Genomic DNA, 15,538 nt, shown 5'->3' with positions numbered 1-15,538 from the left:
TTTAAAAACTCAAACCTTCTGAATGGAGATCACGGTAGGGCAAGGATCAGGAAATTTACCCTTTTCTTTGCTGTAGTGTGATCTCGGAGTTGGTGTATATAATTTGCAGGGGACCCCCCCCCTTTATAAAAATAAAAAAGTAGATTTTTGTGGGGGGGGGGGTTGGATGTTCGAGTTTTCGGAAACTTGACCATATGGTCTTGTACATATGAATTTCAAGTTTCTGAAAACGTAATCATCTGACAAATATCCATATAGATAGATCTCTCTCTCTCTCTCTCTCTCTCTATATATATATATATATATATATAGAGAGAGAGAGAGAGAGAGACGGGTCTAGGACTATTCACTGAAAGCACATTTCACTGATACACATAACTATACACATGGATACTTGCAATTTTAATAAATTAATCTTTTCTAAACTTAGCATATATCCAAACTATGTGGGGGCTATGCCACCCACACCCCCCAATCTAGGGGGCGGTGCCACCACACCCCCCTTACTATATATTCTAACTCCAGGGTCGCACTACAGTGGGGAAAAGGCCATATATAACTTTCAGTGAAATGTGTTTCAGTGAACTGCATTTTCAGTGAATTGTGCTTTCAGTGATTTGTGCACAGTCATTTGACTTTCAGTGAAATGTGCTTTCAGTGAATAGTCTTAGACCCATACAGACAAACACACACACACACACACACATATATATATATATATATATATATATATATATATATATATATATATATGTATATATTTATATATGTGTGTGTGTGTATGTAAACAAACTAGCAACAAGTAAAAGGTATATGCCCTTTTCCCCACTGTAGTGCAATCCTGGAGTTAGAATATATAGTTAGGGGGAGTGGGGGGCACAGCCACCCACATTGGGGGGGTGGGTGAAGCCCCCCACATAGTTTAGGTAAATATTGTTATCTGCAAAGAGTTATTCATTGTAGTTATAAATATCCATGTGTATGGTTTAAAATGTATAAAGTATGTGGGGGGGCTGTGGCCCCCCCACACCTCCTAACTATATATATACTAACTCCATAATTGCACTACAGTGGGGAAAAGGGCATATACCTTTTACTTTAATGTGCCAGTGTTATGAGTTTCAGTCAAATGAGTTTTTAGTCTTTTGAACTTTCAGTGTTTTGGTCTCAGTCAAATGAAATTTAGGTCATATGAAGTAGACCCATATATATATATATATATATATATATATATATATAAAATGTATATTATATATATATATATATATATATATATATATATATATATATATATATAAAATGTATAATATATATATATATATATATATATATATATATATATATATATATATATAAAACACATTTATTTAAAATGAACTCCCAACACCTAAGTGTACACACTGTAAAATCAGTTAGGAACTCAACTAATTTTTGTGAACAATCTCCTACGTGAAATAGACTGGACACCCCTTAAACAACTACCCCTTAATGATGCTGTACAATACTTCACTAACACCTTCCTTCACATACTTAGTACCCTAGCTCCCATTCGTTTGAAAAGAATCAAAAAGAACTCAGCTCCATGGCTCTCTTAGGAATGTAAACACCTGATGAAGCAAAGGAACCTAGCCTGGATGACAACATGTCAATTTCAAAACACTGTGTAACAAAGTGACAAAACTAATCAACAGAGATAAGAAGTCATACTATTCTCAGTTTAAACTCCAGCAAAAAACCAACCCCAATAATTTCTGGCATTCCAGATCTTCTCTGCTTAACCCTGGAAGAGAGAGCACAACCTATCACCTGATACCCCTCCATCAAAAATAGCCGAAAACGTTAACAAGCACTTCATAAAATCAATATCAGACCTACTAACATCCCTAATGCTGGACCCCCCACCCTTTAACTTATTCGGACACCAGCCCTAGACCATCAACTACTTTTAACCTTGTCATTAATAACCCCCCTACTCAACAAAATGTCATACAAACCCCATTCTCATTTCAGCCCATACCCACTGACACCATTAAGAAACTGCTACAGAAACTAAAACCCTGCCCATCTCATCTGATAATCTTCCACCACACTACCTTAGCTGATAATCTTTCACCATACTACATTAAACTGTCTGCCAACTCAATGACCTATCCAATCAGTATCCTTATAAATAGGTCTTTATTTGAATCAGAAGTACCTATCATATGGAAACAATCTCACATCACCCCCATCCATAAAGGAGGCAACTTTTTTGAACCATCCAATTTCTGTCCTACATCCATCTTGTCACCCATATCCAAAATTCTCGAGAAAGGTGTCCATCAGCAGGTAATGTAATACCTATTGCAAAACAATCTTTTAACCAAAACCCAACATGGCTTTCGACCCAGCCACAGCACAGCTACAGCTCTATTATTCTTTAAAGACACAGTGAACAAGGCCAGAGATGCAGGATGCTATACACCCTCAGTTTTTCTTGATTTCTCCAAAGCCTTTGACACAGAGTCTCATCCCTTACTATTGAACATGCTCTCTAACTTATGCTTCTTAGATAACACAGTAAAATTGTTTCAGAGTTAATTCAAGGATCATAAACAAGCACTGAAATAGTCCAATGAGTTCTCGCCCTTTCTGCATAACCCTACTGGAGTCCCTCAAGGCTCCATCCTCGAACTCCTACTCCAACATTTTCACAACCTTCACATTGCCTCTCACCCTGGAACCCTCATTCAATACGCTGATAATTCCGCCATACTCTGGAATGCTCAGTCACTACCAGAACTACTTTCAAAAACTCAGCAGTCCTTTACTACTGTCAAATCCTGGCTAAGAAATGCCCAACTCTTTCTTAATCCAAAGAAGATTAAACTAGTACTTTTTCACCCCAAAAACACCTCCCCTGTCACTGATCATTTCAATATCCTTGCAACTGACAACACTGTCATAGAAATAGTCCAGGAAACCAAATTTCTAGGAGTTATCATTGATGATAAACTTTCATTCGACCCCCATATACAGCAAAATGTAAAGGAAACTTATAAAAAAACGGGATTCTTATATAGAAACAAACATTTCTTTATTGCAGCAACCAAAACTACCCTTGTAAAAACATTTTTACTTTCCTTCCTTCTTTATTTTATTCCTTTGCTAACTAACTTACAACCTTCTACCCTAAGCAAGATGGAACAGTGCTACAACAACGTTGCAAAGATTGTCACAAACTCTAAATATCACACACAACTGTAAACCACTACTAGAACTAAACTGGCTTGAACACACCAACCAACTTGACTTGATTCTGCTATCCACCTTGCACAACCTTATTTTCAAGCCTACTGCCTGGCCTGCACTAGCCAATCTAGTCACACCATACACACAAAATTGATCCCTACGATCAGAAGGCAAAAATCTCTTAGCTATCTCGAAATCTACAAGAAAACCAGGTCAATCTGCGTAGTCATACTCTGTCTCTATACTATGGAATTCACTGCCTATAGCTGCCAGGTCCATCCATGCCCGGCTTAACCCATTTCAAAGCCTCTTTACAAATTATCTTAAAAATACATGACTCTGCTCTTGCATAAAGCCTGCCTAATGCTCAACTCTTCCTCTTCTTCCACATTAGCCTCATCCTCCCCCTTCTGTTACATTTCACTCCCTCATAGTCTGCAAGATTCAAAAGCTCTCCTAACTCCTTCTCTGTTTCTGTACTATATCCGTAAGCTACTGTTCAGACTGTAATGCCTCTATTCTTTTTAACTTTCTCATATACTTTCTGCATCACTAACTTTCTGACCATTATTGTCTATAATGTTTTAACTTTACAGAATTGTCTAGATGTGTAGTATATATTGTAATATCTTGAAGCATAGTTTATGTTCTTTCAACTTACCTTTGTATAGTATTTCTAATGTTATTTGTATTGTACTGTATGTGGAGCTTTTCACCCAGGTCTCTGCTGAAAACAGGTTCTGTAGATCCAATCAGACCACCCCGGTAAACAAATGTCAAATAAAATAAAATTAATAAATATGCATACATACATACATACATACACACACACACACACACACACACACACACACATACATATATGTATATATATATATATATATATATATATATATAAATATATGTGTGTGTGTGTGTGTGTGTGTGTGGATTCACTTTACAAGTTTGATGTTTTAAAACATCGAACCTGTGAAGCAGAGATCTCCATACAGGGCAGAATGGGTAAGTTTCCCCTTTTCCTTACTGTAGTGCGATTTTGGAGTTGGTATATTTAAATAGTGGGGGTGTGCGGAGTGCAGGGGGGGGCTTGCCCCCCTGCAAAAACATCTTAGAATTTTTTTTTTGTTGTTTTTGTGTTTCCTTTACAGGTTCAATGTTTTAAGTGAATCCATATATATATATATATATATATATATATATATATATATATATATATATATATATACCAAGAATTTAGCCCATGTTCCAACAAGTCAGCACCCTATGCCACTGTCCAGCAGGGACATAGGTGGAATCCCAGGGGTGTATTTTCTGTTCCCCATCCAGTTATCCAGGTTTCTCTTAAAAAGGTTTAATGAGGTACTCTGCTTCACGCGAAGAGGGAGTCTATTCCACAAAAGGGGGAGTCTCTGGGACACAAATCTGTCCTGCCAACATGTCCTTTTGATGTCATAGACCAGGTTGAGATCTTGAGTGCAGATTACTCGAGTGGAGCTTGACATGTGGATATGCAGCAGTCCCATCAGGGTGGGTTCTGAGACTGCTGTGTATGCCGGACAGAGGTCACCTCTGTGGAGTCTGTAGGAGACTGAGTAGTGGGACAGAGCTTTTAGCCTGTGTAGGGTAGATGTTTGAGGCCTTGAATTCTCCAGGTGAGGAATCTCTGTGGTCTCTCTAGCTGCTGCATGTGCTTTGCATGGTACATGCCAAAAGGGGCACTGTATTCAATAATTGGTCTTATAAGGGAAGAATACAGGGATGTTATGACTACCTTATCCCTGGATGAGATACCCTTACTAATGAGGTGGGCCATATAGAAGGCTTTCTGTACAACAGAGGCAATATGGTGGTCAAAAGTCAGTTTGCTATCAACCTGGGTTCCCAAGTCCTTCATGACTGACTGCATGCTTAGTGCTTTAGTATCAATGTGATAATTTGTGGGAATGTCATTCTCCCCAAAAGGGATGATGATGCATTTTTTTGGCATTCAGTTTGAGGCCATGTTTCTGGCACCAGTCATTTGTTTGGGTGAGACCCTCTTGGAGGATGTCCACATCATTAGGGGAACTGATGACAGCACCCAGCTTACAGACATCTGCAAACATGGTCAGCCAGAGCCCACTAGATTTGGCCTGCACCTCTGAAAAGTATATCCCAAACAACAGAGTCCCTAACACCGATCCCTGGGGTACACCGCTTGTTACGGGTCTACTGCTTGAGGTGACTTCCCCTATTTTGACTAGGTGGGTTCTATCAGTAAGCCAGTTTCCTACCCATTTGGTAACATATGGATTGATACCTAGTTGAGAGAATTTATCTATTATACCCGAGTGAGGAATAGTATTGAAGGCCTTGGCCAGGTCAAGGTAGGCGGTGTACACCATCTTCCCCTCATCTATGGCCTTGGTGACTGTCTCAAAGAAGTTGACCAAATTTAACAGGCATGCCCTCCCCTTAACAAAACTAAACTGTGTCAGATCAAGTGTCTGGAGGTTGCCAATGTCCTTGTTAATGAATTCCATTATAATCTGCTCCATGGCCTTGCAGATCAGGCTAGTTAGGCTGAGGGGTCTATAATTTCCTGGACTGGTGGATGCTCCACCTTTGTGCAAAGGGATGACAGTAGCTGTCCTCCACTCAGCTGGGACGAAGCTGGTACTCAGGCTTTGGTTGAATAGGGTGTCTAATGGTGCCGCAAGGTCCTGCCTGAGTTCATGTAGGATGTAGGATGCAGCCTAGGATGTTATTTGGTCTCATGGAGGCTGTATTTTTTGCCTTTGAGAGGGCAGTGATGATTTGCTCACTAGAGATAAGGGGAGGGGGGCAGGTACTGGGGATGTCCTGTTTCAATGATGGGAGGGACAGAGGAGTGAGGTTTTCACTGAACCTGTCTGCCAGCAGGTTGGCTATATCTACAGGGTTTGTGTATGTGGTGTCCTTGACCACCAGTTCTCAGCAAATCTGGGTGCTTCTCTTGCGACTGTGGACATATGTGAAGAAAGCCTTATGACTGTCTTTAGTAGATGTGGCCAGCTTGGACTCAAAGTTTGCATTGGAGGATTTCACTACTGCTCTTATTTGCTTGTTCCTGCTAAGAAGAGATTGCTTCCAATTAGACACCTGCTCCTTCTTGGACCTGGACAGCAATTACTTCCTTTTATTATATAGTTTATTTATTGTAGATGTCCACCAGAAAGGTTTACTCTTCCTTGAGGAGGAGGATTTCGCCCTGTCTGGTATTCCTGATTCCATGGAGCTATATAAATGCTCATATAGTACTTTGGTGTAAGTTTGGACATATGTGCCACTTTCTGTGGAGGGGGGAAGGGGTTGTGAATCTGGTTATACCTTCCCTCAGGAGGTTGTAATCAGCTTTGGAGGAAGTTTTTTTTTTTTTACCCTAGCTGGGGGGGGGGGAGATGGTGACTTTGAAAGTGACTGCTTTGTGGTCAGATCTTACCAGGGATAATGAAACTGCTGCAGTGGTTACTCATGCTGGTTAATACCAAGTCCAAGATATTTTCACCTCTTGTGGGGGTGTCAGCCAACTGGTCCAAGGAGTTTGCAATGACAATATCAAGGAATCTCTGGGCATTTGTGTTTTGGCATGGGTATGTCTTCTAATCTATGGTTGGATAGATAATGTCGCCCAGGATCAGGGTAAAGGGTTGAATCTTGATAGATTCAAAGAGGTCCAGATAGGTGGAGTGGGCATCTTGAGTCAGAGTTGGAGGCCTGTATCTAGCTGTGATTTGAATAGGGTTCTTGTCAATTGTTAACTGCACCTGGAGTATTTCCTGTGCATCATACTGTTTGATCAGCCTATATATAAAATATGTATCTAGCTAATATGCATATATATATATATATATATATATATATATATATATACACACACACACACACACACACACACACACACACACACACACACACACATACACACACACACACACACACACACACATATATGTATCCATCTGGGTCTACTTCATATAATCAAAATGCCACTTACCCGAATTTTAAATAACCGAGACAACAACGCCGAAGTTACATTGGAACAAACACTTACATTGCAGATAGTGTAACCAGGGAAAGGAGGCAGTCGGCCCTCATTTGGGAGTTTGCCTTTTTCCCCACTACAGTGCGACCTTGAAGTTGGTATATCTAGTTAGGGGGAATGTGGAGGGGGCACAGCCCCCACATTGGTGGTTTGGGGGGACAATCCCCCCCAGATGGATGGGTTTGACATGCTTCAGTATGTTTTTTTTTTTTTGTTCCTGTTAGCTGACTGCCTCCTTTCCCTGGTTACACTGTCGGTAATGTGAGTGTTCATTCAAATCCAACTTCGGTGTTGTCTCAGTTATTTAAAATTGAGTTAAGTGGCATTTCGATTATATGATGTAGACCTGTATCCATCTATACCTATACATATCTATATATCTGTATGTATATATATATATATATATATATATATATATATATATATATATATATATATATATATATACATATCTCCCTATACATATATATATATATATATATATATATATATATATATATATAAATATAAATATATATATATATATATATATATATATATATATATATACATATAAATGTGTATGTATATGTGTATGTACATATATATATATATATATATATATATATATATATATATATATACATATATATAAACACACACATATGTGTGTACGTATCTATACATATACATATGCATCTATCATATATCTATATATATAAAACCTCTGTGAAAAACCTTACTCATCTAAAAAGTCATGGCTTATAGGGAAAGAAAATAGCAGTGTCCCTGGTAAAGTACCACATTCTCCAAAAGAATGTAGTAGTGAAAACTTTGCAGTACCACACAACAGAAAGATGGTTAAAAATTAAAGGAGGACTCTCAAAGCTGCTTCGTTTCTGAAGATGTCTCTTTATTTGCAGACACTACTTTACCGGCAGATGAGCGCTGCTCGGATAATGTGTTAAAACTTGTAACAACAAGTACTTATTTTAATTGTTCAAAGAAAGGATGTTCTTCAAGATATGACCACCCTCAGGGGTGGTGAATTGGTGGGGGAATAGATCACCACTGTCTTGCCAAACAAGTTTTACCTCTTTCTAAAGATTTAACAGCTACGCTTCAATTGCATCTACTGAAAGATACCAAATCTACTGAAAAAAGTGCAGGAAACTGTAATGGAAAAGCAAAATCAAGTCCATTTAAAAAAATGTTGCCTTAATCTGTCATTTTCTACACTACAGTTACTTTGTTATAAAACCAATCTAAGTATTGCCTTGGCAAGGATAACACCTTCCAGCAAATCACATTCACAGTTTAAATCACTATAAACTGATAAAACAAAAAGGATTAAAAATGCTGGGGATGTTGACCAATCAATAAATACAATGTCAGAATGACAGTTTCAACTTTCTGGAGCCAATTCTGCTGTGCTTTTGTTTACCTTCCTCAGATTTGCCTGCAGCACACACACACACACACACACACACACACACACACACACACACACACACACATATATATATATATATATATATATATATATATATATATATATACGGATCCCTATCACATGGTCGACAGGTCAAATTATCGACTTTCATTTGGTCGACAGTTCATTTGGTCGACAAGCAGTTTTATGTGGGGGGCTTTGCCCCCTACACCCCCCCTAACTATATATATCAACTCCAGGGTTGTACAACATTGGGGAGGGGGGCAAATTTGCCTGTCGACCAAATGAATTGTCGACCAAATAAAAGTCGATCAAATGGCTTGTCGACCATCTCAGGTAGACCCATATATACACACTTACATACACACACATAACACATGCATAGATACATACATACATATACTGGTTATTCACTCAAGTTCAGCTAAAGTTGTGGTGGTCTAATTTCCTAAGTTTCTAACAGAAAATGAGATATTCAGGCCTGGTGGTTTTCCTGCTCTCAGTCAAATCTGCCATTCCAATTCCTTCTTCTCTAGTTTTTCATTTATTTCTATTGCCATCCAGGTCTTCATAGTGGATTCTGTCAATGACATGAAAAATGAAGGTGTTGTGTCCAACATTTTCTTTAACGTACTTGGCCAAGGAGTAGGTACAGGTGCCTTGATGTCCTATCCTGGTCTTTAACTTATTGATAGTCTTTCTTGCATAAAAAGCTGGACAAAGGCTGTACTGTGCTCTGTACACCACTGTGTCAGAGTTGCATTTACTGTATCCTGTGCTTCAAAATTTCTTCTGGCTGTTGGGACAAAAGAAAGCATCCTAGTTGCTCATGAATCTGCAATAATTGCAGAAAGGTGGGCCACACTGATAGGTGCCTTTCCTAAGCTGCAATTTCTCTTTTGGTGCTCTTCTTTCTACACAGTACCTTATGCTCATGCCTATCTATCTATCTATCTATCTATCTATCTATCTATCTATCTATCTATCTATCTATCTATGTGTACGTGTGTGTATATGTATATCTAATCTCTCTCTCTCTCTATATATATATATATATATATATATGTGTGTGTGTGTGTGTGTGTGTGTGTGTGTGTGTGTATATATATATATATATATATATATATATATATATATATATATATATAAATTTCAAAAAACTGAAATACCGAATTTCAGTTTTCCGAAATTCTAAGCCCGAAAGTGTGAAATCGCAAAGCACCAGAAGTGCGAAATTCGAAATCCCGAAGTTTGGAGTTTCTGATGTTGCGGTATATGAATGGATGTAAGTGCAGGTAAGTCTGTATGAGTGTGTAGGTTATGGGCTGTAGTGTATGTTAGTGTGTGTTTTGGTTGTGATGTGTGTGTGCAAGGGGCTGTGAAATGTGTGGGTGTGAGTTACCTCTGTTTGTGTGATTATGCAGTCTCGGAGTTAGAATATATAGGTGGGGGGTGTGGGGGGCACAGACCCCACATGGGGGGTGCTGGAGGGGCTTTCCCCCCTGGTTATTTGTATTTTAGGATTGTATGTTTGATTGTTGGGGAAGAGTGTGTATATGTGTATGTGCGTGTTGCATTTGTAGTGTAAGTTTGGGATTTTTAAGTTTCGCGCTTGTGGTGTTTCGGGCTTGTAAGGTTTCGGGATTTGAATTTCAGAAAACTGAAATTCGGTATTTCAGTTTTTCGAGATTTTCAAGTGAATCTATATATATATATATATATATATATAAATATAAAGATATATATATATATATATATATATATATATATATATATATATATATATATACATACATACACACACACACACACACACACACATATACAGTGGATATAAAAAGTTTACACACCCTTGTTAAAATGCCAGGTTTTTGCGATATAAAAAAAATGAGACCACAATAAATAATTTCAAAACTTTTCCCATCTTTAATGTGACCTATAACCTGTACAAGTCAATTGAAAAACAAATCTGTTAGGGGAAAAAAAATACAAAAAATAAAAAATGTACAATATGCTCGTTGCATAAGTGTGCACACCCTTAAACTAATACTTTATTATGTGTGCATACCCTTAAACTAATACTTTGTTGAATCACCTTTTAATTTAATTACAGCATTCAGTCTTCTTAGGTAGGAGTCTATCAGCATGGCACATCTTGACTTGGCAATATTTGCCCACTCTTCCTTGCAAAAGCACTCCAAATCTGTCAGATTGCAAGGGCATCTTTTGTGCACAGCCCTCTTCAGGTCACCCCACAGATTTTCTATCGGATTTAGGTCTGGGCTGTGGTTGGGCCATTACAAAACTTTAATTTTCTTCTGGTGAAGCCATTCTTTTGTTGATTTGGATGTATACTTGGAGTCATTGTCGTGTTGAAAGGTGAAATTCCTCTTCATTTTCAGCTTTTTAGCAGATGCCTGAAGGTTTTGGGCCAAAAGTGACTGGTATTTGGAACTGTTCATAATTCCATCCACCTTGACTAAAGTCCCAGTTCAAGATGAAGAAAAGCAACCCCAAAGCATGATACTGCTACCACCATGCTTCACTGTGGGGATGGTGATCTTCTGTTGATGCAAAGCGTTGTTTTGCACCAAATGTACCTTTTGGAATTGTGACCAAAAAGTTCAATCTTGGTCTCATCAGACCAACACATTTTCCCACATGCTTTTGGGAGACTTGATGTATTGTTTTGCAAATTTTAGCTGGGCCTGGATGTTTCTCTGTGTAAGAAAAGGCTTTCATCTTGCAACCCTACCCCATAGTCCAGACATATGGAGACTATGGGAGATTGTTATCACATGTAGTACACAACCAGTACTTGTCAGAAATTCCTGCAGCTCTTTCAGTGTTGCTATAGGTCTCTTGACAGCCTCCCTGACCAGTTTTTGTCTTGTCTTTTCATCAATTTTTGTAGGGACATCCAGTTCTTTGCAATGTCACTGTTTTCCCATATTTTCTCCACTTTTTGATGACTGTCTTCACTGTATTCCATTGTATATCCAATGCTGTGGAGATTTTTTGTACCCTTCCCCTGACTGATATCTTTCAACAATGAGATCCCTTTGATGCTTTGTAAGCTGTGAACCATGGCTTTTGCTGTAGCAGGCAACTGAGTAAATGTCAGGAAAATCCTACTAGGACAGCTGAACTTTATTTGGGGTTAATCAGAGTCTCATTAATTGATGGCAGGTGTGTTTCCAAGAAGACTGAATGCTGTAATTAAATCAAAAGGTGCTTCAACAAAGTATTAGTTTGTTTGTGCACATGCAACAAAGTATTAGCTGAAGGGTGTGCACACTTATGCAACCAGCGTATTGTACATTTTTTATTTTTTTCCCCTAATTGATTTGTTTATTTTTCAATTAAATTGTACAGGTTATAGGTCACATTAAAGGTGGGAAAAGTTTTGAAATGATTTATTGTGGTCTCGTTTTTTAATATCATAAAAACGTGGCATTTTAAAAGGGGTGTGTAAACTTTTTATATCCACTGTATATATATATATATATATATATATATATATATATATATATATATATATATATATATATACACACACACACACACATAATCATAGATATGTATATGTGTATGTCAAACATACTATACACAAAAGTGAAGTTTGTTTGTGAAACAGACTAACTTATAAGCATACCTCTCAACCGCTTAGAGCAAGAAATCTGGACAAAGCCTAAAATAATGGTGGGACAAAGGTAAAAAAAAGGACATATTTTAAATATTGCTCTTGTAAACTTAGAAAGTTGCTAGAATATTAGTATTTTTGTTAACGTGCATTTTTTGAAAGATATGAAGTCTGAAACTCAAAACTATGTAATTATTTAGTGACTTCAGTCCTCTGTGATTTGCTAGACCACTAATTTTATAAGGAACAGTCCACATGTATGAGACAAAAGTCTGGACATTCTGCAAAAATATGGACAGTTGAGAGCTATGCTTACAAGTAAACTTACCTGATGTCCTTCTCTAATATGACATAATAACTTATACAATTTACAATTATAATTGTTCACGGTTTTTTAATTTCACGTTTTACACAGTGTTTTTTCATACTTTCTGAAGTTATAGGCTTATTTCAGCATTGTTTCATGTTTTGCGCATAGCTAAAATAAAGCAATTTCCATGTGGTATATATATATATATATATATATATATATATATATATATATATATATACACACACACATATATATACATATATATATATATATATATATATATATATATATATATATATATAGACTCATAGGTTCAAGGGCAGATAACAGGCAATCTGTCCAGTATACCATTTGCAGCCTAGCTACTGTTATTCCCATTACTTGTTCCACTTAATTATAAGGGACAAAGGGTGAATTTACAGATACCCATCTACTCAGTGAAGTTATTTTTGTGAAGAATTAAGGATATGCTTTGCTTGATAGGGACAGACAGCTTACTTCATAGGTAGGGGATCCCATGGGGAGATACTGACCACACCAATGGGTTCTGTTTATTTTACAATGTTAAATTATGCCCCATAGGGTTAGTACATGTGAGACTATCAGTTTTACAAAAGTGTAAGAGATCAACCGGGGTGGGGTTGTTTGTTGCCATTTAGGCCTGGCAGCAATCGCCATACAAATGTCAGTAAGTTGCAGAGAAGAGAAAGAAAAAGAGAGGGCTTTTAGTCCTTCTTGTAGCTTAGGGAGCTCATATCTGAGTTTCTTCAATTTTAGTGATATCTCTGGAAAGAGATATGCAAAAGAGGGCATTACATTCAAGCATGGGCAGGATGAGGAAAGAGTAAATAGGGACAAAGACTTCTTTTGACCCAGAAGTTATACCCTTAGTAATTAGCTAAGCTAGTTAAAAAGACAGTTAATATGCATTGGTCAAAGCAGAGTTCATTGTCCATGAATGTACCTGGATTTCTAATGACAGTATCTATTTTGAAGGGGATGAAAGGTGCAGGGGTGCTCCTCTGAAGAGTACAATGCTGCATTTATTTATAGTTAGCTTCAGTCCATGATCTTGGCAACATGAACTGATGAGGGAGAGACCCTTCTGGAGGATATGGTTACCTTCAGATGAGCTGAAAACAGCTTTGAATTTGCAGTCAACAGCAAACATACACTCCTCCAATGGCTCCAGATATCAGTTTTCATACCAGCAAGGTAGATGCCAAAAAGTAGTTGTCCCAGCATGGAACCCTGGAAGATACCACTGGTGATGAGCCCTTTCTGAAGAAATGTGTGTCACCAGCACTCACCAGCACTCACAGAATGTGTTCTGTCAGTAATCTAAATTAATCTAATAATCTAAATTAATATCCAACAAATTATGTAGGGGTTTATAATCAACTCTGATAGTTGTTCTTCTATAATGCCAGAGTGAGGGACAGTAACAAAAGACTTGACCAAATTCAAGTAAGCTGTGTGCAAAGACTTGCCTTCATAAAGTACCTCTGTAGCTTTTTTAAAGAAATCCCCCAGGTTACATAGGTAGGATCTACCTTTCACAAAGGTAAACTATCCAGATTGGATAAAGAGTTATTATAAGCCCCCAAGCAAGCTAGAACTAGTTAAGAATTTGACTAAGATAAGGAAGACCCAAGCTGCGAAGGGTTAAATAAACCAAGACAAGAATTTTTGTAAACAGTGCAAGACTGAGCAGGCAACAAATGCAGTCTATGCAACACTTTTGTGCTATGATGGTAACCAGATACTTTAGCCAGTAGCATAGCTGCATAATTCTGCATTATCTGAAGCCAGTCATGCTCACTGTCTGCCAGCCCAAGGTAAAGAACACTGTAGTAGTGTAGACATGAAAAAAAAAGCCCACAACACACTAACCACAGAAGGAATAAGATGCTTAATCAGTGAGATACTCCTCAAACGGTGCAACGAGAATTTACTGACAGCTGAAACCCAGTCCTTAAGGGTAAATTGAATGTCAATAATCACACCTAGATTGTGCACCTTACAAACTCCAACTTGTCACTACTATAAGCAATGACTGGTTCATAGGTGTGTACCAGGCTAATGGCCCTGGAGCCTTTACAAGCCTAGCCCATAGATGTGCCGTGGCATCATGCCGCCCAATGTTAGTTACCAGTGCCTCTATCAAGCAGAGCCACTGGAGTACTCCTCGGGGGGAACATTCTATTTTCCATCCACTCATCAAGATTTCTCTTGAAGAGGGCCAGTGAGGTGCTCTGCTTGATGTGTATGGGAAGTCTATTCCAAAGCATGGGCAGTCTCTGAGTAGTGAACCTGCCCCTCCAGCATGTTCTGCTGATTGTGGTAGTGAGGCTGAGGTCTCTGGAGCATGTGGTGTGGAGGGATTAGGATTTCTTTAGATGTAGCATTTCTAACACAGCTGGGTCAGACATGGCTTTGTAAGTCAAGCAGACATCGCCTCTTAGAAGACGATATGAGACAAAGAATAGCTGGAGTTTTTTTTTAGTCTGTCCATGTAGGGCATGTGTTTAAGGCCTAGGATCCTCTTTGTTAGGTACTTTTTTGGCCTCTCCAGCTGTTGCAGGTGTCTAGTGAAGTACATGCCAAAATTTGTATTATACACAATGATTGGTCTAATGAGGGAAGAGTAGAGGGAGATGATGACCTCTTTCTTCCTGGATACAAAACCCTTAATAATGAAATGTGCCACACAGAAGGACTTTCTGACTACAGTGGCAATGTGGTGGTTGAAGGAGAGGTTGCTGTCAACCTGTGTCCCCAGATCTCTTATAACACCTTCAGTGTTCAGTGGGCTCCCATCCATGTGGTAATTAGTGGGAACTGAGTTTTTACCAA

Source organism: Protopterus annectens, chromosome 8.part0 (assembly GCF_019279795.1).
Source record: "Protopterus annectens isolate FY-2018-M chromosome 8.part0, PAN1.0, whole genome shotgun sequence".
NCBI lineage: Eukaryota > Metazoa > Chordata > Ceratodontiformes > Protopteridae > Protopterus > Protopterus annectens.
The sequence above is the reverse complement of the archived record's forward strand: the minus strand, read 5'-3'. Positions refer to the sequence as shown.